Source organism: Scyliorhinus torazame, chromosome 4 (genome assembly GCF_047496885.1).
Source record: "Scyliorhinus torazame isolate Kashiwa2021f chromosome 4, sScyTor2.1, whole genome shotgun sequence".
NCBI classification, from domain to species: Eukaryota; Metazoa; Chordata; class Chondrichthyes; order Carcharhiniformes; family Scyliorhinidae; genus Scyliorhinus; species Scyliorhinus torazame.
In genome coordinates, this window is record NC_092710.1 from 208,706,286 (window position 1) to 208,734,113 (window position 27,828).

Below are 27,828 nucleotides of genomic sequence, written 5' to 3' on the forward strand. Positions count from 1 at the left end.
TTTGTTTCCAACTCCATCTACAAGTTTGCTGACGACATGACCATAGTGGGTCGGATCTCGAACAATGGCAAGTCTGAATATAGGAGGGAGACAGAGAACCTAGCGGAGTGGTGTACGACAACAATCTATCCCTCAATGCCAGCAAAATTAAAGAGCTGGTCATTGACTTCAAGAAGCAAAGTACTGTACGCACCCCTCCCTGTCAGCATCAACGGGGCCAAGGTGGAGATGGTGGACAGCTTCAAATTCGTATGTGTGCACATAACCAAAAATATGTCCTGGTCCACCCACGTTGACGCTACCACTAAGAAAGTACAACAGTGCCTTTACTTCCTCAGGAAACTAAGGAAAGTTGGCATGTCCACAACTGACTCCTATCAACTTTTACAGATGCACCCTGGAAAGCATCTTAGCACACTGGGCTAAATCGCTGACTTTTAAAGCAGACCAAGGCAGGCCAGCAACACAGTTCAATTCCCAAACCAGCCTTCCCGAACAGGCACCGGAATGTGGCGACTAGGGGCTTTTCACAGTCACTTCATTGAACCCTACTTGTGACAATAAACGATTTTCATTTTAATTTCATTTGGCCGCATCACAGTCTGGTATGGCAACTGCTCGGCCCAAGACCGCAAGAAACTTCAGATATCGTGAACACAGCCCAGTCCATCACACGACCCCGTCTCCCATTCATTGACGATCTACACCTCCCGCTGCCTTGGGAAAGCGGGCAGCATAATCAAAGACCCCTCCCACCCGGCTTACTCACTCTTCCAACTTCTTCCATCGGGCAGGAGATACAGAAGTCTGAGAACGCGCACGAACAGGTTCAAAAACAGCTTCTTCCGCTGTTACCAGATTCCTAAACGACCCTGTTATGGACTGACCTGATTAATACTACACTCCTGTATGCTTCACCCGATGCCGGTGTCGATGTATTTACATTGTGTACCTTGTGTTGCCCTATTATATATTTTCTTTTCATGTACTAAGTAATCTGTTTGAGCTGCTCGCAGAAAAATAATTTTCGCTGTACCTCGGTACACGTAACAATAAACAAATCCAAATCTGTATCAAAAATTTGGATGTGGGGACAAAATGTAATATTTTCAAATTTGTTAATGACACAAATTAGCTCAGAACATGAGTTGTGAGGAGGATGCAGAGAGGCTTCAAGGCGATTTGGACAGGCTAAGTAAATGCACAAGAACATGGCAGATGGGATATAATGTGGAAAAATGTGAAGTTATACACTGATAGGAAAAACAAAAAAATCACGGTATTTCTTAAACAGGGAGAGATTGGGAAGTGTTGATGTCAAAAGGGATCAGAGTGTACTTGTTCATAAGTCATTGAAAGCTAACATGCATGTGTAGCAAGCAATTAGTAAGGCAAATGGCATATTGACCTGTATTACAAGAGGATGAGTATAAGAGTAACTAAGTCTTGCTGCAATTGTACAGAGTCCTGGCGAGATCGCATCTGGAGTACGGTGTACAGTTTTAGTCTCCTTATCTAAGGAAGGATTGAGGGAGTGCATCAAAAGTTCACCAGACTGATCCCTGGATTGGATGAATTGTCTCATGAGGGGAGATTGAGGAAGCTGGACCAATATTCTCTCGAGTGTGGTAGGATGAGAGGTGATCTCATTGAAGCATACAAAATTCTTACACAGCTCAATAGGGTAGATGCAAGAAGTATTTTTCCCCTGGCTAGGGGGTCCAGAACCAGGGGATACATCTCCAAAGAAGTAGACCATTTAGTACTGAGGTGAGGAGGAATTTATTCACTCAGAGGGTGGTGAATTTTCAGAATTCTCTACCTCAGGTCTGTGGAGGCTCAATCATTGAGTGTATTAAAGACAGAGATGGACAGATTTTGAGATATTAAAAAATATCAAGGGGTATTATACGAAGAGGTAAAAGATCAGCCATGATCAAGTCGAATGGATGAGCAGGAAAGGGGCAGACGGTCCTATCGCTGTCCCTGAGCTCTGAAAGAATTGTTTCCCCAAGTGGAGAATCTCCTCAGGCCTTTACAGTTCCCAAAGGTTCATTTTCATTTCAACCACCCAACAACCTCATTAGAATAGCAAAGAGGAGTACAATCAAGTTATTTAGTTAACACTGCGAGTAGGCGACTTCCGGGTGCGGCTATGCAGAGCTAGGTCGCATATTCGGTAGCTCCTGCTTGGAACGGACTTTTGGGCTCGTTACAGGGCCCCCACGGCATTTGTTTGCCATTTCCCGGTGTGGGAAGAAGGCTGCAGCATTCCCCCGACAGTGTCCCCCAGGAAGGGTATGTCTCTTGGTTGCGAGACACGGCAGAAACAGTAAAAGATTTGGCTGCAACTGCAGGATAAACAGGGCCTCTTCCAGCATGCAGGCGGGGGAAGGGCAAGCTTAAAGCTGCAAGCTGACCTGAGGGCCTGTATCAAAGGTGAATTCTAGCAGCAGAGGGAACAACTGTGAAAAGATCTCATCAAGGCCACTGAAGGGACTTCCAGTTGCGGTGATGCCTAGCTAGCCGCACACTTCGGCGGCTCCAGCTCAGACGGACCTTCGGGCTCTTTTAAGAGCCCCAACGGGGAATTTTTCGACGACGCAACCCGGTGTGGGGTGTGTGAGAAGGGAGTCCCCCCCAAACGAAGGAGGAAAAAACCGGCGGCGGTGGCTGCAGCGCGAGGAATCGTCGACCAAAGGGTCAGAAAGAGAGAAGTACAAGATGGCGGCGGAGAAAGCGCAGGCGACATGGGGGCCTGAGCAGGATGAAATCGTGAGACGGTGCGTGGAGCTGCTGAAGAGGGAGGTGCTGACCCCGATGCTACAGGCAATTGAGGAGCTCAAGGAGACATTAAAGACCCAGGAGACTGAGCTCCGCGTGGTGGAGCAGAAGGTGACAGATATTGAGGACGAGATCCTGGGCCTGGCGGTTAAGACTCAGACGCACAAGGCACTTCATAAAAGGTGTACTGAAAGGATCGAGGCCCTAGAAAACGGAGCGCGAAGGAAGAACCTTCGGATACTAGGTCTCCCTGAGGGTGTGGAAGGAGTGGACTGTGGAGAGTACGCAAGTAAGATGCTGAGCTCACTGATGGGTGCTGAGGCCCCTGCGGGCCCCATGGAGGTGGAGTGGGCAAATCGGATTCCGGCGAGAAGACCAAAAGCGGGAGAACCACCGAGGGCGATAATCGTGCGATTTTACCGCCTTAAGGTCAGAGAAGAGGTCCTGAGATGGGCTAAAAAGGTGCGGAGTAGCAGATGGGAGAATGCTGTGGTACGGATATACCAGGATTGGAGTGCGGAGGTGGCGAGAAGGAGGGCGAGCTTCAACCGAGCCAAAGAGGTGTTGCATAAAAGGAAGGTGAAGTTTGGGATGCTGCAGCCGGCAAGACTATGGGTTACGTATCAGGAGAGACACTATTATTTCGAGACGGCGGAAGAAGCATGGTCCTTCATCAAAGAAGAGAAATTGGACCGGAACTGAGGGACTGATGCTGCAGGAAATGTTATTGTTATTGTTTTTGTTAATGTTACGGTGGAAGTGAATTAAGAAGTAAACAGGGAAGGGGGAGACATTGGGGAAATGTGGGCGCCGGTGAGGGGGGAAAGACGGGACATAGTCGGAGAATGGGGAAGGAGAGGGGGAGGGGAAAGGGAGCTGCGCCATAAGAGGCGGGTCAGGTAAAGGGATGTTCCCGCGCCAGAAAGAATAAGGCGGGAAGACAGGCGCAAGGCGGATGGGAGTTCCCCCACCCGGGGGGGGGTCGAGGAGTGAGCAGGAGTAGCCGGGGTCAGTTGAAGTCAGCTGACTTACGGAAGTGATATGGGGGGAGCAATCATGCTAGATAGGGATCTAGCGGGGAGGGGGAGGGGGACAACTGGGTTGCTGCTGCGGAAATCCAAAAGGAAATGGCTAAAGAGTGGGTGGGCGGGGATGGTGCGACACGTTGGGGGAGCGAGCGGGAGCGCGGAGGCGGGATATGGGACTGGCCTAGAGAAGGTAATGGCTAGTCGACACGGGAGGGGGGCAGGTAGCCCCCTAGTGAGGCTGATCACGTGGAACGTGAGAGGCCTGAACGGACTGATAAAAAGGGCCCGAGTGCTCGCGCATTTGAAAGGACTAAGGGCAGACGTGGTTATGCTCCAAGAGACGCACCTAAAGGTGGCGGACCAAGTTAGGCTAAGGAAAGGATGGGTGGGACAGGTGTTCCACTCAGGATTGGACGCAAAGAACAGAGGGGTGGCCATTTTGGTGGGGAAACGGGTAGCATTTGAAGCAAAGAACATTGTAGCAGATAGCGGAGGTAGATATGTAATGGTGAGCGGTAGGCTGGAAGGAATGGAGGTCGTGTTGGTTAATGTGTATGCCCTAAATTGGGACGATGCGGGATTCATGAGACGGCTGCTGGGGCGTATACCGGACCTGGAGGCAGGAAACTTGATTTTAGGAGGGGACTTTAATACGGTGCTGGACCCGGGGCTAGATAGATCCAGCTCAAGGACCGGAAGAAGGCCGGTAGCGGCCAAGGTACTTAAGGGGTTTATGGACCAAATGGGGGGAGTGGATCCATGGCGATTTCTTAGACCTAGGGCTAGGGAGTTTTCCTTCTTCTCCCATGTCCATAAAGTGTACTCCCGGATAGATTTTTTTGTGTTGGGAAGGTCGTTGATCTCTAGGGTGGAAGAAGCGGAGTACTCAGCCATAGCGGTTTCGGATCATGCCCCACATTGGGTGGACCTGGAAGTAGGAGAGGACAGGGAGCAGAGAGCACTCTGGCGATTAGATGTGGGACTGATGGCGGATGAGGGAGTGTGTGCAAGAGTGCGGGGGTGTATTGAGAGATACCTGGAGGTCAATGACGACGGCGAGGTCCCTGTGGGAGTGGTCTGGGAAGCATTAAAAGCGGTGGTCAGAGGAGAGCTGATCTCTATTGGGGCCCACAAAAGGAAAACAGAGGCCAAGGAAAGGGAAAGATTACTGGGGGAGATTTTAAGGGTGGACAGGGAATTTGCAGAGACCCCGGAGGAGGAATTGTACAGGGAGAGGAGACGACTCCAGACCGAGTTTGACCTTCTGACCACCAGAAAGGCGGAGGTGCTGTGGAGGAAGGCACAGGGGAGGAGGTATGAATATGGGGAAAAGGCTAGTCGCCTGTTGGCGCATCAATTGCGAAAGAGGGCAGCAGCGAGGGAGATAGGAGGAATTAGAGACGAAAGGGGAGACACGGCGCGAAGGGCAGGAAAGATAAATGAGGTGTTCAAGACCTTCTATGAGGAACTGTATAGGTCTCAACCCCCAGAGGGAGAGGAGGGGATGCGGCAGTTCCTGGACCAATTGAGGTTCCCGAAAGTGGAGGAGCAGGAGGTGGCAGGCCTGGGGGCGCCGATTGAGGTGGACGAGGTTATTAAGGGACTGGGAAGTATGCAAGCAGGGAAGGCCCCGGGGCCAGACGGGTTCCCGGTGGAATATTACAGAAAATATGTGAACTTGTTGGCCCCGTTGATGGCGAGGACGTTCAATGAGGCCAGGGAAGGGGGGGACTCTACCCCCGACGTTGTCGGAGGCGATGATATCGCTAATTTTGAAGAGGGACAAAGATCCGTTGCAGTGCTGGTCCTATAGACCTATTTCACGATTGAACGTGGACGCCAAATTGCTGGCAAAGGTACTGGCATCGAGGATAGAGGACTGTGTCCCGGGGGTGGTGCACAAAGACCAGACAGGGTTCGTAAAAGGGAGACAACTGAATGTTAACGTGCGACGACTATTAGGGGTGATAATGATGCCCCCAGTGGAGGGGGAGGCAGAGATAGTGGCGGCAATGGACACAGAGAAAGCATTTGATAGGGTGGAGTGGGAGTATTTATGGGAAGTGTTAAGGAGGTTTGGGAACGGGTTTATTAGCTGGGTTAGACTTCTTTATGGGGCTCCAACGGCAAGCGTAGTTACAGGTCGACATAGATCGGAGTATTTCCGATTATACAGGGAACAAGACAGGGATGCCCGCTGTCTCCATTGTTGTTCGCGTTGGCAATTGAACCTCTGGCCATGGCGTTGAGAGACTCCAGGAAATGGAGAGGGGTGATTAGAGGGGGAGAAGAACACCGAGTCTCGTTATACGCAGATGACCTATTGTTATACGTGTCGGACCCAGCGGGGGGGGATGATAGAGGTTATGCGAATTTTGAGGGGGTTCGGGGAATTCTCAGGGTATAGGCTAAACATGGGGAAGAGTGAATTATTTATGATACATCCAGGGGACCAGATTGGAGAGATAGAAGGCTTACCGCTAAGGAAAGTGGAAAGAAACTTCCGATACCTGGGGATTCAGATCGCTAGGAGCTGGGGAACCTTGCACAGACTTAATCTGACACGGCTGGTAGAACATATGGAGGAGGACTTCAAGAGGTGGGACATGCAGCCTCTATCGCTGGCGGGCAGGGTGCAAGCAATTAAGATGATGGTCCTCCCGAGGTTCTTATTTGTATTTCAATGTCTCCCTATACTAATCACCAAGACCTTTTTTAATAAAATAGATAGGAGCATCACGAGCTTCGTGTGGGCAGGGAAAGTTCCGAGAGTAAGGAGGGGGTTCCTTCAGCGTAGTAGGGACAGAGGAGGACTGGCACTACCGAACTTGGGTGATTACTATTGGGCCGCCAATGTGGCAATGATACGTAGATGGATAATGGAGGGTGAGGGAGCGGCGTGGAAAAGACTGGAGAGAAAGTCCTGTAAAGGGACGAGTTTAGAGGCGCTGGTGACGGCGCCGCTACCGTTCTCACCGAAAAGGTTTACCACGAACCCGGTGGTGGGGGCAACACTGAATATCTGGGGACAGTGGAGGCGACAGAGAGGGGTGCGGGGAGCCCTGGTGGGGTCCCCTATCAGGAACAACCATAGGTTCGCCCCAGGAAGAATGGATGGAGGATTTCAGAGCTGGTACCAGTTGGGAATTAGGAAGGTGGGAGATTTATTTATAGATGGGACTTTTGCGAGCTTGGGAGCATTGGAGGAAAAGTATAAGTTGCCCCGGGGAAATTTCTTGCGATACATGCAGGTGAGGGCGTTTACTAGACAACAGGTGAGGGAATTTCCGTTGCTCCCGACACAGGGGATACAGGACAGGGTGCTTTCAGGGGTGTGGGTCGGAGAGGGCAAGGTGTCAGAGATTTATAGAGAGATGAGGGAAGAGGGGGAGGAGTCGGTGGGCGAACTAAAAGGAAAGTGGGAAGAAGAATTAGGGGAGGAGATAGAGGAGGGTATGTGGGCTGATGCCCTAAGCAGGGTAAATTCCTCTTCCTCATGCGCCAGGCTTAGCCTGATCCAATTTAAGGTGCTACATAGAGCACACATAACGGGGGCTAAGATTGAGCAGGTTCTTTGGAGTGGAGGACAAATGTGGGAGGTGTGGCGGGAGCCCGGCAAACCACGCACATATGTTTTGGGCGTGCCCGGCACTGGAAGGGTATTGAAAGGGAGTGACGGGAGTGATTTCGCAGGTGGTGAAGGCCCGGGTCAAACCAGGCTGGGGGTTAGCTCTATTTGGAGTTGCGGAAGAGCCGGGAGTGCAGGAGGCGAAAGAGGCCGATGTCGTGGCCTTTGCGTCCCTAGTAGCCCGGCGCAGGATCCTACTCATGTGGAAGGAGGCGAAACCCCCCGGACTGGAGGCCTGGGTAAATGATATGGCGGGGTTCATTAAACTGGAGCAGATAAAGTTTGCCCTGAGAGGATCGGCTCAAGGGTTCACCAGGCGGTGGCAGCCATTTCTCGACTACCTAGGGGAACGTTAGAGGGAAGACAGATGACCAGCAGCAGCAACCCAGGGGGAGGGGTTAGTTTAGTTTAGGTCAATAGACAATGGGGTTTTGTTACCTGTGTATTGTTAAAAATTTCTGTTTTGTCATTGTTTCGTTTGCTTTGTAAGAGGGAAATATTGTTGTTTGGAAAAAAATTTCAATAAAATATATATTTTTTAAAAACACTGCAAGCAGGCATGGTGTGAAGTAATTGTGGAATGGATGACTAAAGTTTTACAGGTACAGGATCATAAATCCAGGTGACTGAAAATTGGACATTTACACAAGTACATAAGAACTAGGAGCAGGAGTAGGCCATCTGGCCCTTTGAGCCTCTTCCGCCATTCAATGAGATCTTGGCTGATCTTTTGTGGACACCGCCCGAACACCATAACCCTTTACTCTTCAAAAAACTATCTATCTTTATCTTGAAAACATTTAAATGAAGGAGCCTCAACTGCATCGCTGGGCAGGGAATTCCATAGGTTCACAACCCTTTGGGTGAAGAAGTTCCTCTTAAACTCAGTCCTAAATCTTCTTCCCCTTATTTTGAGGCGATGCCCCTAGTTCTGCTTTCATCCGCCTGTGGAAACTACCTCCCCGCATCTATCCTATCTATTCCCTTCATAATTTTATATGTTTCTATAAGATCCCCCTGCATCCTTCTAAATTGCAACGAGTACAGTCCAAATCTACCCAACCTCTCCTCATAATCCAACCCCCTCACCTCTGGGATTAACCTAGTGAATCTCCTCTGCACATCCTACAGCGCCAGTACGTCCTTTCTCAGGTAAGCGCTGGTTTAGCTCAGTGGGCTAGACAGCTGTTTCGTAATGCAGAACAAGGCCAGTAGCACCGGTTCAATTCCCGTACCAGCTTATCCGATCAGGCACCGGAATGTGGCGACTACGGGATTTTCACAGCAACTTCATACTTGTGACAATAAAAGATTATTAGGGCAGCATGGTAGCATAGTGGTTAGCACTGTTTCTTCACAGCTCCAGGATCTCAGGATCAATTCCCGGCTTGGGTTACTGTCTGTGTGGAGTCTGCACTTTCTCCCAGTGTGTGCGTGGGTTTCCTCCGGGTGCTCCGGTTTCCTCCCACAGTCCAAAGATGTGCGGGTTATGTAGCTTGGCCATGCAAAAAATTGCCCTTAAAACAGGTTAAGTGGGGGTTACTGGGTTACGGGCATAGGATAGAGACGTGGGCTTGGCCAGGATGCTCTTTGTAGGGTCCGGTGCAGACTCGATGAGCCGAATGGCCTCCTTCGGCACTGTAAATTCTATGAAAACTGAACACAATACTCCAGGTGTGGCCTCACTAACACCTTATACAGTTGCAGCATAACCTCCTTAGTCTTAAACTCCATCCTAGCAATGAAGGACAATATTTCATTTGCCTTCTTAATCACCTGTAAACCAACTTTTTGCAACTCATGCACTAGGACTCCCAGGTCCCTCTGCACAGCAGAATGTTCTAATATTTTATCATTTAAACAATAATCCCTTTTGCTATTATTCCTACCAAAATGGATAACCTCACAATTGTCAATATTTAATTCCATCTGCCAGACCCTAGCCTATTCACTTAAACTATCCAAATCCCTCTGCAGACTTCAGTATCTTCTGCACTTTTTGCTTTACCACTCATCTTAGTGTAGTCTGCAAACTTGGGACACATTGCACTTGGTCCCCAACTCCAAATCATCTATGTAAATTGTGAACAATTGTGGCCCAACACTGATCCCTGAGGAACACCACTAGCTACTGATTGCCAACCAGAGAAACACCCATTAATCCCCACACTTTGCTTTCTATTAATTAACCAATCTTCTATTTTTTTAAGGCAGCACGGTAGCATTGTGGATAGCACAATTGCTTCACAGCTCCGAGGTCCCAGGTTCGATTCCCCGCTGGGTCACTGTCTGTGCGGAGTCTGCACATCCTCCCTGTGTGCGCGTGGGTTTCCTCCGGGTGCTCCGGTTTCCTCCCACAGTCCAAAGATGTGCAGGTTAGCTGGATTGGCCATGATAAATTGCCCCTTAGTGTCCAAAATTGCCCTTAGTGTTGGATGGGGTTACTGGGTTATGGGGATAGGGTGGAGGTGTAGACCTTGGGTAGGCTGCTCTTTCCAAGAGCCGGTGCAGACTCGATGGGCCGAATGGCCTCCTTCTGCACTGTAAATTCTATGATAATCTATTCATGCGACTACTTTACCCTTAACGCCATACATCATTATCTTATGCAACAAGCGGTTGTGTGGCGTCTTGTCAAAAGCTTTCTGGAAATCCAGATATACAACATCCATTGGCTCCCTGTTGTCTACCGCACTGGTAATGTCCTCAAATAAATCCACTAAATTAGTTAGGCACGGCCTGCCCTTTATGAGCCCATGCTGCTTTTGTCCAATAGGACAATTTCCATCCAGATGCCTTGCTATTTCTTCCTTGATGATAGATTCCAGCATCTTCCCTACTACCGAAGTTAAGCTAACTGGCCTATAATTACCCACTTTCTGCATACCTCCTTTTTTAAACAATGGTGTCATGTTTGTTAATTTCCAATCCGCTGGGACCACCCCAGAGTCTAGTGAATTTTGGTAAATTATCACGAGTGCATTTGCAATTTCCCTAGCCATCTTTTTTAGTACCCTGGGATGCATTCCATCAGAGCCAGGAAACTGGTCTACCCTTAGCCACATTAGCTTGCCCATTTCTACCTCCTTAGTGATAACATTTGTCTCAAGGTCCTCACCTGTTATAGCCTCATTATTATCGGTCACTGGCATGTCATTTGTGTCTTCCACTGTGAAGACCGGCCCAAAAAACCTGTTCAGTTCCTCAGCCATTTCCTCACAACTGCCCGGATGTCATCCTTAAGTAACAGAGCTACATCACCTCACTTACCATCCACGCTGTCCTTCCGAATAGTTTGATACCCTTGGATATTTAACTCCCAGTCGTGACCATCCTTTAACCATGTTTCAGTAATGGCCACTAAATCATAGTCATTCACGATGATTTGCGTCATCAACTCATTTACCGTATTCCGAATACTACGAGCATTCAGATAAAGTACCCTTATGTTGGCTTTTGTACCTCCGTTTTGAATCTTAACACCTCTATTAGTAACCTCTCCCAAGTTATTTTTCCTTTTAACTTTTCTCCTAATTTTCCTCATCGTTGAACCCATATCTTCACGTAATAACCTGCTGCTTTGCTTTCCATTTATGTTTTTACTTCCCGTTTTATTCCTTTTAGTAGTACTGGGCCTATTCACTGAGCTCTCCTCTGGTCTAACTGTATGGCTGGGAAATTCCTTCTAGTGGCTCCCACTCAAGCACAAACAATTTATTGTAAGTTTAGTGGGACCCCCATTTGGAGGCAAAGAGCATCTGCCATATTTACAACAAAGCAACACAGATCTCAACCAGCTCCTCCTGGCTTACCATATAGAGCGGTCTTTCTTTCTTTCAAAATTGCCCTTTGCAATTCTTACTTGGAAAAATACCCTCACCAATCTACATGCCCGACCAGCCCTGTCCTGAATTGCCCAGGCATGGACTCGGTCCCAAGGTAGCCAGTTTCTTTTTTTAAATATACACGATAGTAGAAAGGAGGACATAATTGACCTACAGAGGGATATGGAACAAGGGATGTAGAGCTAAAAATCATATCAGAAAAATATTAACTGAATACTAACTAAAGATGGATTAAACCGCTGAAACGTAATGGCATGCATTTTAGGCTCTTCAGGGTAGGTAAGGAGACAAATTTTTTAATACTTCATAATGTTGCAAACTGTGAATCTGCAGACCAACCTGTTATACCCCTTCAATAAGGAATAAACCAAGTAACTATGAACCAGCTTGTCTGACATTTGTTCAGAAAACCGATGGAATCCATTATACAAGATAAAATTAGTATGTATTTAAAGATGTGTGGGTTATTCAAGAAAATCCAGTACAATTATGTTCTAAACACAAGAGGGCCATTCTGACATTAGTATAAAGCATGCAAAAATGCATTCCTAATTTTAATTTTCATTTAAGTGAACAGAAATAAAAATTGGGGGAATATTTAAAGGGATGTTGTTAACAAAGTCACATTTATTTCTCATCTCTAGTTGCCCCAAGAACGTTTTTATGATTTGCCACCTTAATCTGCCACGGCACTCACTAAAAAGTTCCTTGCATTATGCTGTCACGTAGAGAATCAAGGATATCATTTCAGCACTGATAAAGTAATGACAAAATGTGCCAAAGTCAAGACTGTGTGCAAGTGGGAGGGTCATTTGAAGGCAAAAATGCTCTTGCTGCATTACTGCTCTGTTCTTCTTGGTAGTAGAGATTGTGGGACAGGAAAGTAGTCTTTAAATTAGCTAAACCCAATGCTACAGTGCATCCAAAGACTGTAAGTACTGGAAGGTGTGCCAGCGACGGAAGGTAATATTATGCCTGAATATGCCAAAACACTGATATAATAGCTGTATATTGTATTGTTCAATATTGCTATCTATTGGTTGAACGCACATAACACAAAAGGAGAAGTTGATGTTGCAATTCCGATGTTATAACAGCTTTAATTCTTTCTGATGCTGCAGCTTTTAGATGTTTTGTTCGAAACTCACAAAACTACTTTGAAGCTTTTACTGCAACGGATAGAGGAATCTTGACCACTGGAGCTTAATCCTGGGTATCCTGAAGTAGACTTAACACAAACAACTACAGGAGTGCTATGGGGAAGAACTTTCCCTGCCACAGAATGCATCTCTGACCTTGATGGCATTCCATGGCGGGAATCATTTAAATAGCCTTTGCTCAGCAGCTGACTGCCACATTATAGCATAGGTGTCAGCTCTGAAGCGGGTCCAAATTGAATTTAATAATTGTATTTGCAAGCTGGGTAATTAAATCAATTCAATGCAATTCCCTTCATAAGAATTGAAAATTAACTCTCCTCCTCACACATAGCAAAACCAGACGTCAGATTGGCAATGTTTGCTGGCACCAGATTAGTGACTGAAAACCAGTACTCTGGCCCTGGAATCCATGTGGAAACTCCAAACAAACACCAGCTTCTCTCCACCTCTGTTCTCCAGCTTCTTAATCCCAAGGAGATCATTCCTTTTGCAGCTCAGGTGAAAGATGATAATGCAGACGAAGAGTGGGAAGAGGGGCAGGAAAGTGATTTCCTTCTGTATCATCATCAGTCAGGCCACCCTGGAGTTCCTCCAGCATGATCATGCCCCAAATTCCTCTTCCTCAAATCTCATCTCTTGCAGTACTTAGGTATCTTAACCTGGAGGCAATTCCAACGCAGCAGGAGCACCACTGACTGACAAAGCGCAAGTAAATCTGAGGAGTGTGGAGTGGATGAGGGAACGCTACCATCTCAGCAGAGGTTAAAGAGTAGACTGCCTTTGGAATTATAAAGACCCAGAACTCATAAAATCACCTGTGGAGAAAAATATTCAAGGCATATTGGATATTGGCAGCACGGTAGCATTGTGGATAGCACAAATGCTTCACAGCTCCAGGGTCCCAGGTTCGATTCTGGCTTGGGTCACTGTCTGTGCGGAGTCTGCACATCCTCCCCGTGTGTGCGTGGGTTTCCTCCGGGTGCTCCGGTTTCCTCCCACAGTCCAAAGATGTGCGGGTTAGGTGGATTGGCCATGCTAAATTGCCCATAGTGTCCAAAATTGCCCTTAGTGCCCTTGGTGTTGGGTGGGGTTACTGGGTTATGGGGATAGGGTGGAGGTGTGGACCTTGGGTAGGGTGCTCTTTCCAAGAGCCGGTGCAGACTCGATGGGCCGAATGGCCTCCTTCGGCACTGTAAATTCTATCTATCTATATTCATGCCTATGCGATGGCTCTGGAGTCAGGTTTGGGAAGACATGTATATCAACTGACGGATGCACAAATCGGGTGCAGAGTTCAGCCAATTTGTGCGATCTTCATCTTTATGAGAACAGAAAATCCAATCTTGCACATTTAGGTTGTGGAGGAGGGCAATAGCAACAAAATACTTGTTTTAATCAGCACTGGATCCTCCTGGGAGATGCTTCTCCAGAATGCTGACAGCCTCATGGATATTTGGCACATTTTAAATGTGCTGTCACAGGTCATGTACAGCAGCTTAGGTCTTTTCATTTGGAGTCAGCTGTAAGGTAATAACTGACTCTGGGTTCTCAACCTGAAAAATAATTATTCACCCACCACTTTCAAAATCCAAAACTTCTCCTCTCATTTATTTGCCAGTACTTCCCTGCATATAACACACGTGCGTTGCATCCTTATTTGCATTGGTACAATTGACAAAACCATACCTCAAGACCATAAGACCATATGACATAGGAGCAGAATTAGGCCACTCGACCTATCGAGTCTGGTCTGCCATTCAATCTTGGCTGATATCATCCCCATTCTCCTGCTTTGCTCCAGAGTTTTTTCTTCTTTGCAGGCTGTTAAACAGAGGCTTGGAGCTCTGTACAGGGCTGACTCTAGCACTGCCCTGTCCTGCTGTGCACTCTCCTGAGCAGCTTTCTCCAGCAGATTCAGATGCGAGATCCTGGCCACTGGGTACTCTGCCTATTTGTGACTCTGACCGTTTCTTTTGTCGAACAAAACGATTCATTTTCATAGTCCTCTTACCTTGCCATCAGCTAGAAAATTAAAGAAGCTCCTCTCCATGATTTGGCGCCAAAAGCATGTACATACAGGACGACAAACGTAAAGTATACATGCAGGGCACATGGCCTGCTCACTGTTGCCGCTTATGGCACACAGCCTCATTTTGTTCACATGATGGCAGCCACCATTCCCAATTTAAATGCCGGTAGCAGCCGTTGGGTGCTTCTCCCGCGATCAGGACCACCGCGGGAATGCTGCAACTGATCACTCCGTGACTCTCTCGAGACCCGGCCAGGCCCCCACTTTGAAAAACCCTGTCCGAGGGGATCCGCCTACAAAATTGTGTTCAGTGGAGATTCATGAATGCAAAGGATGCCCCATTCCCATATGAACGTGTATTTATGTAATCTAATATACCTACAAATGCGGTCTACATCAAAAACAAGATTCAAGTGCCAAATGAAAACACAGTAAAGTAGTAATCAATTTATTCACACCTTACAATGGCCTCAACTTGTAAAAGGGCGAAAATTTAGATAGCTCCAGAAAAGAATCTTTTTCTGCTTAGCGTGCCTTGTTTTGAGTCAGTCCAGCCACCTGTTGCTGCAGATTAACTCAGTCTGGCTCAGCTTCTTTGCCAGGGTAACTTCTGTTTACTGCAGGATTGGACTGGAGGTGGAAGTGTTCTCTGCCCCAGATGCGTTTAGACCACGTTAGCAGAGCTTCTTCAACATCAGGATAGGCAGCTGATCCTCTTCCTTGCTGGAGAGAATACCTGGTTGCCTGTTTCAAGATGTTCACCTTGTGCTCCATAATATTGGAAAAACTGAAATGGTGGAATCTCTCACTTCTTTACGATGCTCGTTTTACACTTCACACTACAGTATTCACTCATCAACTTCACCTTCTCTCTGATGGACAACATTTTTAACTTCTCACAGGTTCAGCCAGACTCATAGGTTTTGCTCGTCCTTTCACAGGGAGAGCTCTATGAAAGCTTGCCCAGTGCTCTATGACTTTGTGTGGCCTAACTCCTGCTCAGATCGGTTGGTGCCTCCACATGACAATCATTAAAGATGTTTGGCTAATCTGGAGTTACCAGTGGGGAAATCTAGCTCATCACGGATATCATTCTTTGAGATTTGCCATTCTACCGGCAGGAATGGTTGACAACTTCGGCATAATCAGAATTTGTGTCATCAGAGTTTGACTCATCGCAATTTCACTGTAGTTTGGCTTGTGTTTACTTTGAACATTGTACACTTACGTTGTGTTTTACTATTTATGGATTTAGAGTCATACAGAAATAGGTGCATGTATTTGGTGCTGACCTAGTTCATCAGATGATGATATTGGCATGCTGATGCACAGGCAAAGCATGCCGATGTATGGTCAGGTTCTAATATGGGTACGGAATTGAAGAATTTTATTTGTAAAGAATAAAGCAGTGTTCCCCAAACTTTTCCCCCACTGTGACCCCATTTTGAGGCTCGAAAATTACCACCACCTGCTCAAGGGCAATCCAGCATTGTCCATATCCCGTGAACAATTGCATTTTAAAAAGTCTTTGTTCTAGCCTTTTAACAACCTAATTTCAGGACTACTCTGCCACCTATTGGCCCTGTTATTCCATTTTTCTGGCTTAGAAAGAAAAAAGTAATTTACATAAAATACCAGCATATCTTCTACATACATATATTAATTATAAAACAATATCAAATGGAAGCCCACTTCTCCCACACCAGTCATGGAATCAGGGCAGCAAGGTAGCGTAGTGGTTAGCACAATTGCTTCACAGCTCCAGGGTCCCATGTTCGATTCCCGGTTGGGTCACTGTCTGTGCGGAGTCTGCATGTTCTCCCAGTGTCTGCGTGGGATTCCTCCGGGTGCTCTGGTTTCCTCCCACAGTCCAAAGATGTGCGGGTTAGGTGGACTGGCCATGGAAAATTGCCCTTAGTGTCCAAAAAAGGTTAAGTGGGGGTTCCTGGGTTACGGGGATAGGGTAGATACGTGGGCTCGAGTAGGGTGCTCTTTGTAAGGGCCGGTGCAGACTCGATGGGCTGAATTGCCTCCTTCTGCACTGTAAACGTGCAGACTCCACACAGACAGTGGCCCAAGCTAGGAATCGAACCGGGGACACTGGAGCTGTGATGCAACACTGCTAACACTGTGCTACCGTGCTGCCCCGTGTCAGAATACTCTCCACTTGCCTGGATGAGTGCAGTTCCAATAACACTCAAGAAGCTCAATGATGTCCAGGACATAGCAGTCGGTTGATTGGCACCTCTGCCACTATCTTAAATATTCACTCCCTCCACTACCGAATCACATAGGCAACATGTGTATCTGCACTATATAGTCTGCAGCAGTACAAGAAAACAGCTCACCACCAGCTTCTCTAAACACTAAACAATGAAGTTGCAAGCTGGACAACTACCATAAGACCTAGTGATTTTAGTCCAGCAGCAACAAAACAGTCCACCTCCACAATGCCAGCGCCAAGAGGGAACTTAATATCTCCTTGAATGGCACGAGATTGAATCATGAATAGCATTCCATTTATCTTGTGTTACCCTTGACCAAACACTGGACATATAAATAAACATATGAGCAAGACAACAGCAAAGAACAAAATGTGAAACAAGCTCCTCAGCAAACTTGCTGACTTTTCATGGGGTGCAGGTGCACCTTAAGGACGTCAGCTCTTGCCATTGTCTACCCGACTGCAGAGTTTTGTGCTCCTGTATGGTACCACACATCCCATATCAGTCTTGTAAATACCCAGCTCAATACAAAAATATGCATCATTTTGGGTACCCTCCGATCAACTCAACTTCCATGGTTCCTGTTACGTTCTGGTGCTTGGCCGTTTGGAATAAATGCACTAAAGAACACCTAGTTCTTAGACTAATTAAAGTTTTATTATTGAATAATTGCGTGGTTAAGATAATTAAAAGAATATCATCAAAAAACTATAATGAATTAATTACAAGCTACGACAAATTGGAACTATCCACTACGAAGACCCTCTATCGACTCCCTGTGGTAACAGTGTCACATGGCTGTTCTCTCCTGCCACCTGCTGGTCAGAGGTCTTGTCTATCACTTTATACATAACTGGTTATGCATATCATCATATCCCCTTTCCTTTGGAAATGTAAAGTTTTACATACTTTATCTCAATATACATGATATGCTTTATCTCAATATACATGATATGCATAATATGTTCATTATTCACATGTTTACAGTTCATCACAAGTTCAATCTGTCCGGTTTTTCTTCTGTGTCTTGTCGACCTTCTGAGCATTGGTTGAACCGGTGAGTTTACTTGATTTTCATTTGTCATCGAAGATGATTCTTGCTGTTTTTCTTGGCGTTGTACATTTTTATCTTATTCTGGTTCTGTATGCTGAGGTTTCTCTTGTTCTGTTGTCCTTGAATTGCTTACAATATAATCTTGTGGTTCCATAACAAAAGGTTACTGAACCTTCAGCAAGGCTCTCCTGTTTCGTCTTAGAACTTGCCCATCTTCAGTAATGATGTTGTATGATTGAGGACCTGATGATTGTAGTATTTTAGCACACTTCAACCATCCGTTTCCATCAGGACTTTCTACCCTGACTGTCATCTTTTTCTAATGGTTCTAGCCTTCTTGTTGTTCTGTCATAATACCTCTTCTGCCTCCTTTTTGGAATGTGAGCTACCTCAAGTTTTCGATTTGTTTGTTCCAAAGGAATGTATGGTGAGGTTGTTCCAAGCTCTGCATTGAAATTTATGACAAATTGCACATGTCAATCATGACAAATATCTTGATTAATACCTAGCCAGTATACTGTCTCCCTGGCTCATCTTTTACATTTTTCTATGTCCAAGTGCCCTTCATTAATCTTTTTCAGAATCATTGGTTGTAATGATTTTGGAATTACTATTCTATTTTGCCTTAGCAAAAAAAATTAGCTGCACTTAGCTCTGCTCTGATATTATAGTAGTTAGAGCAGGATCCTTTTGACCACTGTGAGATTATCTTCTGTAAGATTTTATCTTTGGTAGATTCATCTCATTATTAGTTTTGACTTCACATCGGAGACTGGAAGGGATGCCGTCACAAAATTCACTTGTGCTTGTAAATCCTCATCCAAATGTTGGTCTTCTTTTCATGTCCATAGCATGAGATTGCACATGTTTACCTGGCATGTAGATTAGATTGAAATCATATCTTTGCCACTTCATTATCATGCAGCAAGGTAGCACAGTGGTTAGCACAGTTGCTTCATAACTCCAGGGTCCCAGGTTTGATTCCCGGCTTGGGTCACTGTCTGTGCGGAGTCTGCACATTCTCCCCGTGTCTGCGTGGGTTTCCTCCGGGTGCTCTGATTTCCTCTCACAGTCCAGACGTGCAGGTTAAGTGGATTGGCCATGATAAATTGCCCTTAAGTGTCCAAAAAGGTTAAATAGAGGTTACTGAGTTACGGGGATAGGGTGGAGGTGTGGGCTTGTGTAAGGTGCTCTTTCCAAGGGCCGGTGCAAACTCGATGGCCCGAACAGCCTCCTTCTGCACTGCAAATTCTATGATTCTATGCGTTGTATCCTGGGTGACATCTCATTTCGATTCTTTTGTATTATCGCCACAAGTGGTTTATGGTCAGTTTTCACTAAGAATGTCAATAGGCCATACACGTAGTCATGGAATTTGTTTAATCCATTTATTAAACCCAAGCATTCTTTTTCGATTTGAGTATATCACTGCTCTGTGTCAATCATTGACCTTGAGGCATAGGCAATTGGAAGCCAAATCTCTTCATTGTCTTGCTGCAATAATACTGCTCCCAACCCATCTTTAGACGCATCTGTCGATAGCTTTGTGTTCTTCGTAGGAACACAGGTGCTGCAGTCAATGCTACCTGTAACATTTGCCATTATTGTTCATGTCTGTCCAACCACTGGAAAACAGTGTCCTTCTTTATTGATTCTCTCAGGCATGTTGTTTTTACTGAAAGATGAGGAATAAACTTTCCTGCAAAATTTATCATGCCAAGCATCTGGAGGACTCTTTCTTTGTCTGTATGATGTGGCATATTTAAAATCGCCTTGATTTTTTCTTGGTCAGGTTGTATACCTTGGGCAGAAAGTTTGTCTCCTAAGAATGTGATTTTTCCAACACCAAGCTGACATTTGGCTTCAGTTTCAATCCATACTTTTTTGATGCTTCTCAGCACTTCGACAAGTTTGTCATTATGCTCTTCTCGTAATAATAATAATAATCTTTATTATTGTCACAAGTAGGCTTACATTAACACTGCAATGAAGTTACTGTGAAAATCCCTTAGTCGCCACACTCTGGCACCTGTTCGGGTACACAGAGGGAGAATTCAGAATGTCCAATTCACCTAACAAGCACATCTTTTGGGACTTGTGGGAAGGAACCGGAGTACACGGAGGAAACCCACGCAGACACAGGGAGAACGTGCAGACTCCGCACAGACAGTGACCCAAGCAGGAATCGAACATGAGACCCAGTGCTAACCACTGTGCTACCATCTCGCCCATACTCTTGTTGAGCCCCATACAATGTCATCAACGTATACTCTTACGACTGGAATGTCTTCTACGACGTGTTCCATTGCCCAATGGAAAATTTCAGATGCTGAAATAATACCAAATGGCATTCTGAGAAAACAGTATCACTCGAATGGAGTATTGAAGGTGCACAACTTTGTGCTCTCCTCATCTAACTTGAGTTGCCATATACCCTGTGATACATCTAGTTTGCCAAAACATGTTGCTCGTGACATCTCACAAGTGATTTCTTCTCTCTTCAGAATAGGATAATGCTCTCTTTTAATGATTAAATTGAGATCCTTCCGAGCCATACAGATACCTAGGTCATTATTATGTTTCCTCACGCAAACCATGGAGTTAACCCAATCTGTTGGTACTTCGATGCGTTTTATCACTCCCAGTCTCATCATTCTCTCCAGTTCATTCTTAAGTCTTTCCTGCAGTGGAACTTGTATACCTATTGGTGTGTGTATGACTGGTCGTGCATTGTATTTTAACTCTATGCGATAGGTGAATGGTGACACTCCGAATCCTTGAAAATTTTCAGGAAATTCTTTCAGGATTACATCCATTGATGTCGGTTGCATAGTTATATTATAGTCTGCAGTGTAGACTCCTTTCACGAGCTCAAGAGCTTCACATGCTTCTATTCCCAATAAAGATTCACGCTTAGCGGCTACGATTGAGAACTTTACTGAGTGCGCTTTGTTCTTTACACGGACCTCTAGTTCACAAACTCCCAGTGTACTAATTCTTTTTCCATTATAATCTTTTAATAATGTGGTGTGGTATTGAAAACATATGGCTTAATCTTTATTTCTTGTAAATCAGATAAACTGATTAAATTGCCTCTCACTCCCTGGTCAAGTTTGACACTGATGAATGTTCCATTAATCATCAGAGGAACTGGTCCGTTATCTCTTTGAACACTTACATCTGCATTGCTGTTACTACAATTTTGCATTGACGCCTGTTTAACTTGCATGCTGTCACAATGCATATCTTCACTGGATATATAGCTATGAGAAAAGGGTCTTCCAAGATTTATTTCAATGATTGATTTTGGTGTTTCCGATTTTTTAAGTAGAAAAACGAAAAGCATCGTTTGGAAAAGTGATTTTTGCCTTTGCACCTGGATTAGATTTTAAAATGCTGGACATTGCCTTTGTAAACGTTTGTTGCCATATCACTTGCATAAAATGGAGGTTTTGTTTAGTCGCTCCTGGGGCCACGTATTGCCTTCAGGTGCTTCACAAAACTAATAGCATTGCTGCCTCTCTGAACTTTGTGCCAAAACTCTTCAGGTTTAGAGTGCTAATCTCCTGCACAGCTAGCTCACTGGCATGGCAAATCTGAAAGGCATCATTGAGCTAAAGGCCGTTTTCCCTTAACAGCCTCTCCCGTACCTTGTTGTTACAAATCCTGAACACGATTTCATCGAGGATCATCGACGCTTGCAACTTAGAAAAATTACATGACTGAGCCTTCAATCGCAAATCGGTCAACAAAACTATCAAACGATTCACCTGCCTTCTGGGTGCACGTGCGGAAAATATAGCGCGAAAACGGCTAATTTTTTCTATGTGTGCAATGCCGATCGAATTACTTTACAACTTCATCGAAGTTTTTGCTATCCACCTCGCTATCGAAAACAGTATTAAATATTTCTATCGCTTGTGGACCTGCTACAGTTAGCAGCAACGCTATGCGCCTCTCATCAGGCTGTGCCTGCAGACCAAGGACTGCAACATAGAGTGTGAATTGCTGTTTAAAAACGCGTCAATTCTCATCTACATTACCAGTGACTCAAAGGTGGTGTGGTGCCTTCACACCTTCCAGCCTGGACTTTAAAGCCTAGCAGTGCATTGAGTACAAGTTGCCAGTAGTTCGAGGTAAGTAGATTTTTTCTTCTCAGCAGTTATCTTTAGCTGTTCGGATCCTCACAGAATCTTGTTTTCTTGTTAGATCTTCAATCTTGGTATCAGGTTACTTTCTGGTGCTTGGCTGGTTGGAATAAATGCATTAAATGTCTAGTTCTTAGACTAATTAAAGTTTTATTATTTAACAATTGCTTGGTTAAGATAATTATAAGGGCAGCTACGGTAGCACAGTGGTTAATACAGTTGCTTCACAGCTCATGGGTCCCAGGTTCGATCCTGGCTTGGGTGACTGTCTGAGCGGTGTCTGCACGTTCTCCCAGTGTCTGCGTGGGTGTTCGCTGGATGCTCCGGTTTCCTCCCACAGTCCAAAGATGTGCCGGTTAGGTGGATTGGCCAAGATAAAATTACCCTTAGTGTCTAAAAAAGATTAGGTGGGGTTATTGGGTTACGGGGATGGAGTGGGCTTATGTAGCGTGCTCTTTCCAAGGGCCGGTGCAGATTCGATGGGCCGAATGGCCTCCTTTTGCACTGTAAATTCTAACAATATTATCAAAAACTAAATAGAACAAATTAATTACGAGCTACTACAAATTGTCACTATCCACTACAAAGACCCTCTATCAACTCCCTGAGGTAATGTGGTTGTTCTTTACTGCCGCCTGCTGGTCAGAGGTCTTGTCTATCACTTTATCCATAACTGGTAATGCATATCATCACATTTCCCATTTCTGAGCAATATCCCACCCCCCTCACACAAGGAGGGAGATTGCAACAAGAAAGCTCCAGGAGATGGTTCACATCAACACAAACCTGCCACGATACATGGTTCTTTCCATCCACCTACTGCTTGCCTTGCACCACAGCAGTCTGTATGGCGACTACCAGGCTAAGGCAGAAGATATAGCAGTCTGAAGACCCGTACATCCAGACTTAGGGACAGCTTCTTGCCCACAGCTACTAGGCTCCTCAACAACTCTCCCTCAGACTGATCTATTCCCTGTAAGACACTATTCACAACGCCCTATGCTGCTCTTGCTCATGTCGTATTTGCTTTGTTTGGCCTTGTTCCGTGCTGTAACCAATTACTTATTTGTCGATGTACTGTGTACTTTCTCGCAATCATTGTAACTATCTACTATTCTTTTTTGTTTACAGTGTACGTTTCCTTGGCCGCAGAAAAATACTTTTCACTATATTTCGGTACATGTGACAATAAAAGTAAAATAAAATCAATCAAATCAAATGATAACAGCAGAGTCCCTGTGGCAGCAGCAATTGAATCATCAGGCCATCATTGAAAAACACTACCTCATCTTAATCCTACAGCCCTCGCACCCGGCTTCAAGCTGCCACGCCAACATTGGGGACTCAAATAATTTCTACTCTGGCCAGGTCGGCACAAGTGGGGCCTTACAGGGAACCTGGATGCATTTATGGTGCACCCCAATCAATGACTCACATCATTGAAAACTGCCCCCTGATAAAATACAGCGGAGGGCTCAAAGAGCTCCATTTAGGAACTGGTGAATCTATTGCCTGGCTTGATGATTACTGCACTCACTTTTTAAAAAATGCTTCTCAAGGACAATTAGGGAAAGGGTTAAAAAAAATGCTGGCCTAGCCAGCAACACCCCTATCCTGTGAATGATTTTTTAAAAAGAGATTCCAGCAATTTCCTCATGGCAGATGTTAGGCTAACTGGCATACAGTTTCTGTCTCCCTACTTTCTTGAATACAGGTGTTACATTTGTGGTTTTCCAATCCATTGGGATCTTTCCAGCATCCAGGGAATTTTGTAAGATTAAACCATCTCTTAAGACTCCAGGATGCAGGCCATCAATTCCAGATTATTTGCCAGCCCTTAAGCTCATTAGTTTACCTAGTAGTGTATTTTTTCTATTGCGAATCTTTTACATTCATTTGTCCCTTTTGCCAACTGATTTTCTATCATTATTGGATGGTTTTTGTGCCTTGTATCACAAAGACAGATACGAAATTCTCACACAAATTTCCTGCCATTTTTGTTTCCCGTTAAGAAGTCCCCAGTTTCATCCTCCAATAAAGGAAATATTTACTTTAGCTACTCTTTTCCTTTTCAAATTCTTGTCGAAACTGTATCTGTTTTTAATACTACTTATTAGTTTACTCTCATATTCTAATTTCCGCATTTTGTTTTTAAAAAGGCAACCGTTGCTGATTTCTAAAATGTCCCCAATCATCTGGTCTACCACCAATCTTCACATCTTTTCTTTCAATTTGATACCATCCTTATCTTCCTTCTTTCACCATCATGGATGGTGTATTATTTTTGTCGAGTCTTTTTCAATGGAATATGTATTTGTTGAGTTATGAAATGTCTGCCATTGTTTAGACAGTAGAAGCACACAAAGTCGGACCGGAATTGAACTTGGGACCCTGGAGCAGTGAAACAGCAGTGCTAACCACTGTGCCACCCACACTGATGAGGTTTCATCCACCATGTGCTAAGCACGTCACTTTTTCTAAAAATAAAAGTTGTGCTTATAATGCTTTATTCTAGGTATGACTAAATTCCAGTCAGACAACTTGAAAGGTCAGCAGAACATATTATTAATGACCTCTCGTGTAAAAATGGAGCTGCATTTTGCATCACCAAATTCATTTGTACAGTGATTATCCCGACAATCAAAAAGCCTGGCAACTTTCTCTCGGCAGTTGAATGAAACAGTGATGAGAAATTATGAAACTGTACTCCAATAAGGGGTCAGAAACTTCAGAAAATGAGGTAGAAAAGAAAAGTGGTTTCTGAAAAATTGTCAGAAAAGATAAATCAGTGCATTGAGGCACTGAAAGGCAAAAGGGCCCTTGTAAATAAAACACACAAGACATGAATCCTCTGAGAAACCAGTTTGCCGATAGCAACTTTCTTTTTCTCTAAACTCTATTATTCATTTGGGCGGCTATTGTCAAACCTGGTACAGCATCTGGGACATACAGCCAATCTAAAATGAAGAAAAATGTCATTGGATTTCCAGTTAAATCTAGTAAGTGGTGTAAAGTGGGTTCACTAAGCCACATATAGAGAATAGTGTAAATAATCATTTAGCAATTACAAATTTGGATGAGTGAATGCCTTATGGTTGCACTTCATTGTTGATCTGGTCTAGTTCAAGGCAATATTGATCGCTCAAGTTCTTTGTTTGGCATAGTCTTAGGAAGAGGGAGTATCCAAACTTTGGAATGCCAATTTTAGAGAGCAAAATTCTAGGCAAACCCTCAACTCAGATGAAAGCACATTTTACAATGATCTTGCTTCTTTGTGGCACTACCACACATCAACTTAAAAAGGTTAGTAACCCCACTCCTTACTGATCAGCTGTGTTAGAAAACATCAGCAGAAACCTAGTATACAGGTAGGTCAATTTCTTCTCTTCAAATCCCTGCAACTCCCATCGAGAATGGTAATTTCAGTGGAAGAATATGGTTTGAAAATTACATTCAATTTGTAAATAAAACAATTTATTCACTATACCAACAGCAAAGTAAATATTTTGACAATATTTCTCCAACCCTGAAAGGGAGCCAGAAACTATATTCAGGGCAGCATGTGGATCAGAGGTAGTGAGATGCATCAAACTCACCCTTGTAGTAGCAATCAGACTTCCACTCAGAAATAATTCGTCGCGGGCAGGACTGGCCGGATTAAAGAATTGATTTCTGAACGGTTCAACAATAAATAAAAACAAACCTTTATAAAAATAAAACACAATCCCCTTTAAATTCAAACAATTACATCCCTGTATTTACCTTCAAACACAATCACCTCGTCCTGACAGCCAAGTGCACTATCCTTCCCTGCACCTCTAGACAAAAACCATTTGAGGTCGCTCTGCATTATCTTTTTTTTTAAAGGATGTTTTGTACTTGAAAGTTTCCAGATTGCACTCAACTATGTACAGTAGTTTCAAATAATGAAGACAAATACAACACAGTCGATTCACACGTTCACTATAGCCGTTAGCAGCGCTCGCACCTAACTTACCACAAAGTATGAGTGGCGACTTAACATTACTTTACAGCAGATAAATGAATTGAAAGTGAAATGTTATATATATATACCGTCGTCAGACTTTTCTTCTGTCAAGCCCGGGGTTCATTTGATAGATATTTAACTTCGGAAATTTCAAAGTAGTTTCTGACCATTCTACAACTAAATTCTCGCACAGTCAATAAAGTCGCCGGGTAACAATTACCAGCCCTTCCAAAAAAAAACTTAAACCTACTGGAGGATTTAATCATTTAAATGCGCATCACAAGCGCGTGCACTTCCTGAAATAAGCTCGGCACTCCAGTTCCCCCCACCCCCCAAAGGCTCTTCCTAGGTCTTTCCCCTTCCCTTCCTTCCTCCCCTCACATTCTCTCTCACTCCCCCCTCGCAGAGCCCACCCCGAGATTTCTCTTCCTCAAACACTTGTATTTTATTTGGGCAGTTTCTCAAAATGGCGGAGTCTATATTCATGTAAAGGCCTAAAAGGAGACACGTTGCATTTAAACGTGAATTTATTGCATCCCTTTCTCGTTTAAGATAACAAAAAGGGAAACGAAAGAGCGGAGCAGGAGCGGCGCGGAAACATTGTATCGAGCGGGCCACTCGCTCCCATTCCAATGGAAGCCTCGCACTTTACCCGGGCTCCATAAAATGGTCTGTGTCTGCAGAGTTCAGTGTTTGATATTATTAGAATAATTATCAGCACTCGCCAGTAATGTTCAAACACTCTTGTTTCCTCCTCTATTTAAATTGAGGGGGGACTCTCTGTCCTAATTTTTTCTCCCCCCTCCCCGTTATTAATCATTTGTTTCTAATTGCTGAAGGGACTTGTGCTGCTGTGGCAGGCGCACAGTCCCGGCCACTCTCGCTTCTCTGCAACTACTTTTTATTTAAGTTGCACCAAATGCAATTAGGATAAACGCCAGGAAAAAGGTTGAGGGGAAGGGTGGTGGGAGGAAGTTAAATTCCCAGCCCAGCTGGAGGGAGCACCCAGAAACACCATTCGTTGTCGGAGAGCTTTTGGTCCTCGTTTATTTTATTGTTTTTTAAAAAATTAAAAATTGCACCGTTTCTTACCCAAATTCTGTCACGAGTAGCAGACAAATTTCCAGATCAGCTGTGCGCACGCGCGCAGGACAGCTGCTTGCAAGGAACTGCAGAGAGAAAAAAACACTAGACACTGAACCACTCACCGAGCTACTGTGGGCTTTCTTGTTAACGTCTGCCTTTCAATCGCGTTTCATTTCCAATTTGCATATTATTGCGGTGTCATTTTAACATCAAACTTTATCACCCTTTTGATTAAAATGTGTGTCCGAAATCAAAACCTGGACTATGTTTATCCGCGGGATAACAAACTTGCATTAATATGTTTAGTTATTTGAAAGCAATGATGCCTCTGAGTCATATTTCTTTTCTGTGTGTTGATCTAAGTTACTGCAAAGACTATTTGTTTTGCTTCTGGTAGCTAAATGTATTTTATTCAAAGTTTCCCATCGTTTCCTCTGTTTTCTGAGTTTCTGCTTGCTAATATTGTCACCTCCTTTAAGGTATAAGTAGGAAGGGGAGATGCCACTGTAATAACTGGTATTGCTGAAAATCTTCGCAATTTTAGCAGATAAAGCTGAGGATTTTGCTTTAGTCACTGAAAATCTGCGGTCATAAAGTGGGGTCTGTAGGACAATTCTTCATCCCAAGCTGTATTTCCATACTGAAACATCATATGCTTCATCACAATAACGTGCAAATAAAACACTTAAAATTTCCTTTTGATAAATACGACATATTTTCCCATGGAACCTTTTCTCATTTGTTCATGGGCAGTGAATGTTGCTGGCAAGGTTTACATAGTAGATGTGTTGATAAGAGAATTGGCAATTAATTCAGATAGCCTTTTGTGTTCTTACTTAAATCAGGTCATAGT

At 44.6% G+C, this 27,828-nt stretch overlaps 1 protein-coding gene across 4 annotated transcripts in view; it reads right to left on the reverse strand.

The window, feature by feature from the left end:
- l3mbtl3 (L3MBTL histone methyl-lysine binding protein 3) overlaps positions 1 to 27,086 on the reverse strand; it is a 230,920-nt gene extending 203,834 nt beyond the window's left edge. Inside the window, exons 1-2 of one of the 4 annotated variants that reach the window (XM_072499212.1) lie at positions 26,982 to 27,086; positions 25,498 to 25,573 (exon numbers count right to left, since the gene is read on the reverse strand). The gene's annotated coding sequence lies outside the window, so the exon portion shown is untranslated. Of the gene's footprint in view, positions 1 to 25,497; positions 25,574 to 25,975; positions 26,202 to 26,981 lie in introns of those variants that run through there. The other 3 variants (XM_072499213.1, XM_072499215.1, XM_072499214.1) reach the window with 3 other exon arrangements.
- Between the last annotated feature and the right edge of the window lie 742 nt (positions 27,087 to 27,828).